Source organism: Ornithorhynchus anatinus, chromosome 9 (genome assembly GCF_004115215.2).
Source record: "Ornithorhynchus anatinus isolate Pmale09 chromosome 9, mOrnAna1.pri.v4, whole genome shotgun sequence".
Taxonomy (NCBI): Eukaryota; Metazoa; Chordata; class Mammalia; order Monotremata; family Ornithorhynchidae; genus Ornithorhynchus; species Ornithorhynchus anatinus.
The window spans coordinates 54941436-54947435 of NC_041736.1; the positions used below are offsets into that span (position 1 = coordinate 54941436).

General features: G+C 43.7%; 1 long non-coding RNA gene across 1 annotated transcript in view; it reads left to right on the plus strand.

The window, feature by feature from the left end:
* LOC114814321 overlaps nucleotides 1-3661 on the plus strand; it is a 44735-nt gene extending 41074 nt beyond the window's left edge. The window contains exon 3 of the long non-coding RNA XR_003762099.2: nucleotides 3401-3661. This is a non-coding gene — a long non-coding RNA (uncharacterized LOC114814321). The remainder of the gene's footprint in view (nucleotides 1-3400) is intronic.
* The last annotated feature ends 2339 nt before the right edge of the window (nucleotides 3662-6000 follow it).

The window sequence follows — 6000 nt, forward strand, 5'->3', positions numbered from 1 at the left end:
AGAGAAGGGGCGTGTCCCCTGGGGACAAGGTCTCGTTGTACATACTATTTAACAGAAAGTGTAAGCTCCTTAAGGGCAGGGGACATGTCTCTTGGTTTCGTATGTCCCAAGCAGGTAATAGAGTGCATTACTCTCACTGGGTCCCTCTTAATAAATACAATTACCCCTAATTCTATTGCTACTAATGCTGCAGCGTGGCTTAGTATCAAGAGCTTGGGCTTGGGAGTCAGAGGTCATGGGTTCGAGTCCGCCTGTCAGCTGTGTGCCTTTGGGCAAGTCACAACTTCTCTGTGCCTCAGTTACCTCATCTGTAAAACGGGGATGAAAACGGTGAGCCCTACTTGGGACAATCTGATTCCCTTGTATCTACCCCAGTGCTTAGAACAGCACTTGGCATATAGTAAGCGCTTAACAAATACCAACATTATTATTGTTACTAATATTACTACTAAAAGAAGTAATATAAGAGAAGCAGCATGGCCTAGTGGCAAGAGCCCGGACTTGGGAGTCTGAGGTCGTGGGTTCTAATCCCAGCTCCTCCACTTGTCTGCCTTGTGTCTTTGGGCAAGTCAATTCACTTCTCCGTGCTTCAGTTACATCATCTGGAAAATGGGGATTGAGACTGTGAGCCCCATGTGGGACAACCTTGAATACCTTGTATCTACCTCAGCGCTTAGAAAGTGCTTGGCACATAATTATTATCACTACCATTACCACCCGCTACTATCAGTGCTATTACTTCTGTTACTATTACTCGGGGTGGATCTTTGAGAGCAAGTCGAGGCGGGAAAATAATTAAGAACCTACATTAGGTTATTTTTTTTTCCCAACCCATTCTCCTTTCAGCTTCTCTCTGGAGGGTTCTGTGCCCTGTCCTGATTTTCACTAGCATCATTCCAGGCCCCAAGACAGACAGTAATTGGGGGGCAATTAGTTCAGATACTGCACTGGGACTGGCTTTCCTCTACTTTCTCGGGTACCAGACAGGTCAGGTAACCCAATTACTTGTAAGAGTAATTGCTCTGTTTCTACTCCAGCCCATCTGTACTGTTTGGCCCATTGTTTACCTCTGAGATGAGCAAAGAATGAATTCAGGTTACTGCCTGACATTACAATGAGATTGCCAATAGAAATCAATGACTTGTCCCATGACAAGTTAGGGTTTATGAAGCAGCCTAACAATGTCCTTATATCTCCAGCCTACCTCATTGTACGACCATTCTGGAGCATTAAGCAGGTTTTAGTGTTATAAAGAGGTGTTGTCATAGCAAAGATGATTCTAATGGCATTTAATAAAGCTGGAATCTGGGCAACAGCAACCTTGTCTAGAGAGAGTGCGATGTAAAGTGACTCCCTAATAAGTCTACAGTGGACTCTCTGCTGAGGCTGGGGACCGAATCCTCAGATATTGCCCCTAGGCAGGCAATGTAGGCGGAAGGGTTCGCGATCGAAGAGGACCCTCCTTCGGCACTGAGTCACGCAGTGAGAGCTGAAATATTTTGGGTAGATGTCTTCCCCCGGTCGCTGGTACTTTGGCTCTAAGGCGGTTGCATCTTGGAAAACAGAGCACAGGTCAACCAAGCTTCTTCAGTAGCATTTTGGGGAGAAAGTAGAAGACAGTCCAACCGACATCTGGGAGGCATTATTCAAAGTCAAGACTGCATCGTTTGGGAGTAATCAATCGATCGTATTCAGTGTGCCCTGACTGTGTGTGACTAAGTGCTGTGCTGAGCACTTAGACGACATGCTTCCTGTCCTCCAAGGGCTTATGATCTAGGGTGAAGATAGGCAGAGAGTCATTTCCAGTGATTTCAGGAATTACAGAGAAAAGGAAAAATGGGTGGCTTGAATTGAGCACTCTCTCTTACCATACCAACATGGCAGCAGGGTCACAGGGCATGGAGAGTGCATACAGAGAAGCAGTGTGGCTCAGTGGAAAGAGCCCGGACTTGGGAGTCAGAGGTCATGGGTTCAAATCCCAGCTCTGCCACTTGTCAGCTGTGTGACTGTGGGCAAGTCACTTAACTTCTCTATGCCTCAGTTACCTCATCTGTAAAATGGGGATTAACTGTGACCATCACGTGGGACAATCTGATTACCCTGTATCTACCCCGGCACTCAGAACAGTGCTCTGCACATAGTGCTTAACAAATACCAATATTATTATTATTACAGAAACACATATCGCTTATCATGCATGGCATAGTGGATAGAGCTCGGACCAGGGTATCAGAAGATCATGGGTTCTAATCCCACCTCCGCCGCTTGTCTGCTACTTGACCATAGACAAGTCGCTTTACTTCTTTGTGCCTCAGTTACCTCATCTGTAAAATGGTGATTGAGACTGTGAGCCCTACATGGGACAGGGACTGTGACCAACCCCATTTGCTTGTATCCACCCCAGAGTTTAGTACAGTGTCTAGCACAGAGTATAAGCTTAATAAGTACCATAATGACTATGATCATTATTACAGACAGATGGGCACCAAGAGCTAAAGCCATCTGTGATGACTTGAAGTCTATGAACTGTTGTCTCCCCACTATGACCAAACCCTCTAGATTCAAGAGAGATGTGGTCCACATAGAAATGATATTATTTTTTTCTTAAACCCCAAACCCCAAAGAGGATGATTTATAATAAGTTACAGGAACAATTTATTCTTTTCTCTCGGTGGATTAGAGAGGTGTTCTTGGAGCAGCTTGTTAAACAGGAGAGCCTGTCCCCTGGCCCTGTTCTGCTATTTAATGATCCACTCTTCATGTGCCACCTCTCTAATCTGCAGAGAGAGAGAGAGAGAGGTACAAATTGTATCTATAATGTTATATTACTTAACAGTATAATGTATTATAAATCATAGAATTGCATCCCTACCTTGTAATTGGTGAGATGTGTTGCGTGAGAGATCCTCTAATTCAATATAGAGTGGTTGCTCTTATGCATAACTACCTGCCTGGATCAAACCAATTCAGTCCAGACGTGACGAGGGGAGAGTTAAAGCTTTTTTAATTAAAAAAAAAGCAAAAATGTGCTAGGGCACGGCTCTGCCGGCCCCCGGATTCAAGCAGATGGATAATGACCCTCCACTCTCCTAGAACCCACTCGTCCAGAACTTCTTTCTTCCCTTTCTCAGCTGTGGAGGTTGAGCGTCTCCAAGGATAGTTCTTTGAAACTGCCTATCTCCAATATTTTTTAGGAGGATAAAATATCTTTCCTCTCCTCTCTCTCTTCTCTCTCCCTCTCTCTCTCCCTTTGTCTTCCTAATTATATCTTTCCTTAGTTGAATCTCCCTCTCCCTGGAGTCGGTGGGTTTGATGTGCTCATGTGAAAGTCTCCCCAGGTCGCTTTTCTTGGTATTTCCAGGTTGAAGGAAAGTTTCTGGCATATTCTTTTTGATCCCAGGACACTAGACTCTGGATCCAGTACAAGCCCATCCCATCATGAGCCAAGACTGCCTGGAGAGACTGCTGGGACCATCCTGATGCCGAGAGAGGAAATGAAGCTTGTGGTGGAGCAAACCTTCCCGAGAGGGAAAGCATGAGCGAGAACTCAGGAAGACTAGGTCGCAGGAAGTCCAGCCTTCTTATTTCAGAGGAACACTGGGAGTCAGGTGAGATAGAGATACCACCATGCTGGATGGATGTACTTACAGGGCGGCAGGCTAGTTTTCCGGGAAGGACACCTTGGTATGAGGATTTGCATCTTAATATGTACAATAGCCCACTTATTTCTTCCAGAAACACACTTGTCATCCAAAAATAAAAAACAAAAGCAGCAGCATCATACATTCATTCAATCATATTTATTGAGCGCTTACTGGGTGCAGAGCATTCATTCATTCATTCATTAAATCGTATTTATTGAGCACTTACTGTGTGCAGAGCACTGAACTAAGCGCTTGGAAAGTACAATTCAGCAACAGAGACAATTCCGACCCAACAATGGGCTCACAGTCTAGAATGGAGGAGAAAGGACAACAAAGCATCATTATCATCAATATTATTGACTGATTGATCCCCCATCCTCATCTTTGCCATCATTATCATCATTGATTTTGTTGATGGAGAGATTGGTTATCCTTATCATCATCGTCATCTTTGCCATTATCATTACCATCTTTATCCTTGCCGAGGCAGCGTGGCTTAGTGGCAAGATCCCGGGCTTGAGAGTCAGAGGTCGTGGGTTCTAATCCTGGCTCTGCCATTTGTCAGCTGTGTGACTTTGGGCAAGTCACTTAGCTTCTCTGTGCCTCAGTAACTTCATCTGTAAAATGGGGAGTAAGACTGTGAACCCCAAGTGGGACAACCTGCGTACCATGTAATAATAGTGATAATAATAATAATAATAATAACAATAATATTACGGCATTTGTTAAGCACTTACTATGTGCTAAGCACTTTTCTAAGTGCTGGGGTAGATACAGGGTAATCATATTGTCCCATGTGGAGCTCACATTTTTTTAACCCCCATTTTTACAGATGAGGTAACTGAGGCCCAGAGAAGTGAAGTGACTTGCCCAAGGTCACACAGCAGGCAAGTGGCAGAGCCAGGTTTAGAACCCACGACCTCTGATTCCCAAGCCAGTGCTCTTTCCACTAAGCCACGCTGCTTCTCTCCAGCGCTTTGCACAGTGCTTGGCACATAGTAAGTGCTTAACACATACCATCATTGTTATTATTATTATTATTGTTACTATTATTATCATCTGGCCATCATTATAATCATCATCACCGTCATCATCCTTGCCCTCATCCCTATCACCCTAATCACCACCACCTCCGTTATCATCATCATCATCATCGTGCCGCCATCATTATCAAAACTGTGACCATTTCCAACATCATCACCACCATCACTCTCACCATCATCATCCTCGCCATCGTCATCATCAATATAGCATTTATGCGAGGCCTACTACAAGCAGAGCCTTGGAGGGTCTTGGAGAAGGAGCAGGAGGAGGAGATATGAGATGAGCCCTTCAGGATTTTACAATCCCAAGGAGAAGGCAGTGCCAATAAAGAACGATCAATAGCCGAATACAAGAGCATGGATAAAAAGAAACCAAGCTAAATGGATAAATATGTGCTTTCTCACTTCATTTCCTAAAAATCTTCAACTGACGACAAGGCAAGTCTGATTGACATCGTTCTCTCATATTGCAGGGGGAGTCTGGAAAATGCAGTCTAACTTCATAGAGCTTCAAATTATGGAGCTGGATTTGAATTTTAAGCCAAGACCTTTATTCTTTTCTGTTTTTCAGCACTTTGAGTCTCTGCACTCTAAGTCTTTTCCCATTTTAATATAGAAAAACAATTCATTTGGTAAATAATCTATAATACAATTTCCAGAGATCACCCTGCCATTTCTCAACTGCCAGATATATTTTATTTTGACTCTGCATGTAACCAAGGAAAGCAAGGTTGCAAAATGATGCCAGCTTATGCTTTTCAGTTTCAGGAAGTCAATAGCCCTTGATTTTTTTTTTTTATTATTGCTGTTTCTAATTTCTGCAAGGTGAGAAAAGTGTCATGAAAACAGATTGTTGAGACAATCCTGTTACTATTCACACTAGATGCTTAAGAGAACACCGTCGATACATTTTGCAGAGTTTTAAAAATCACTTTTAATCACTGGTGGAACACACCATTTTAGAAATGGAATTGCACGCCTTCCTTTCGTTTGCATGTTGAGTTTGTCTCGGAGGAGCTGCGGCGGTGTCCTGGGAGGAGGCTGTATATTTCAGGGCAGGAGAAGAGAAGACGATTTATTTTCAGATACGTACATTGTGGCAGGCAGAATGAGAATGCCTCAGAAATAAAAGGAAGCCCGGGTGGAAATCCACCGGGCCTGATGGAGACTTTTGCCTTAAGCATCTCATAAAAATGAAGAAGAAAACACAAGTGGCAAGAGAAATATGGACAGCTTCGTTGCTGAGTGTAAGTTTGGTGGTTTTCGTTTGGATTTCATTCATCTCTTCTCTGAAAGCCTGCCTGGAGTATACA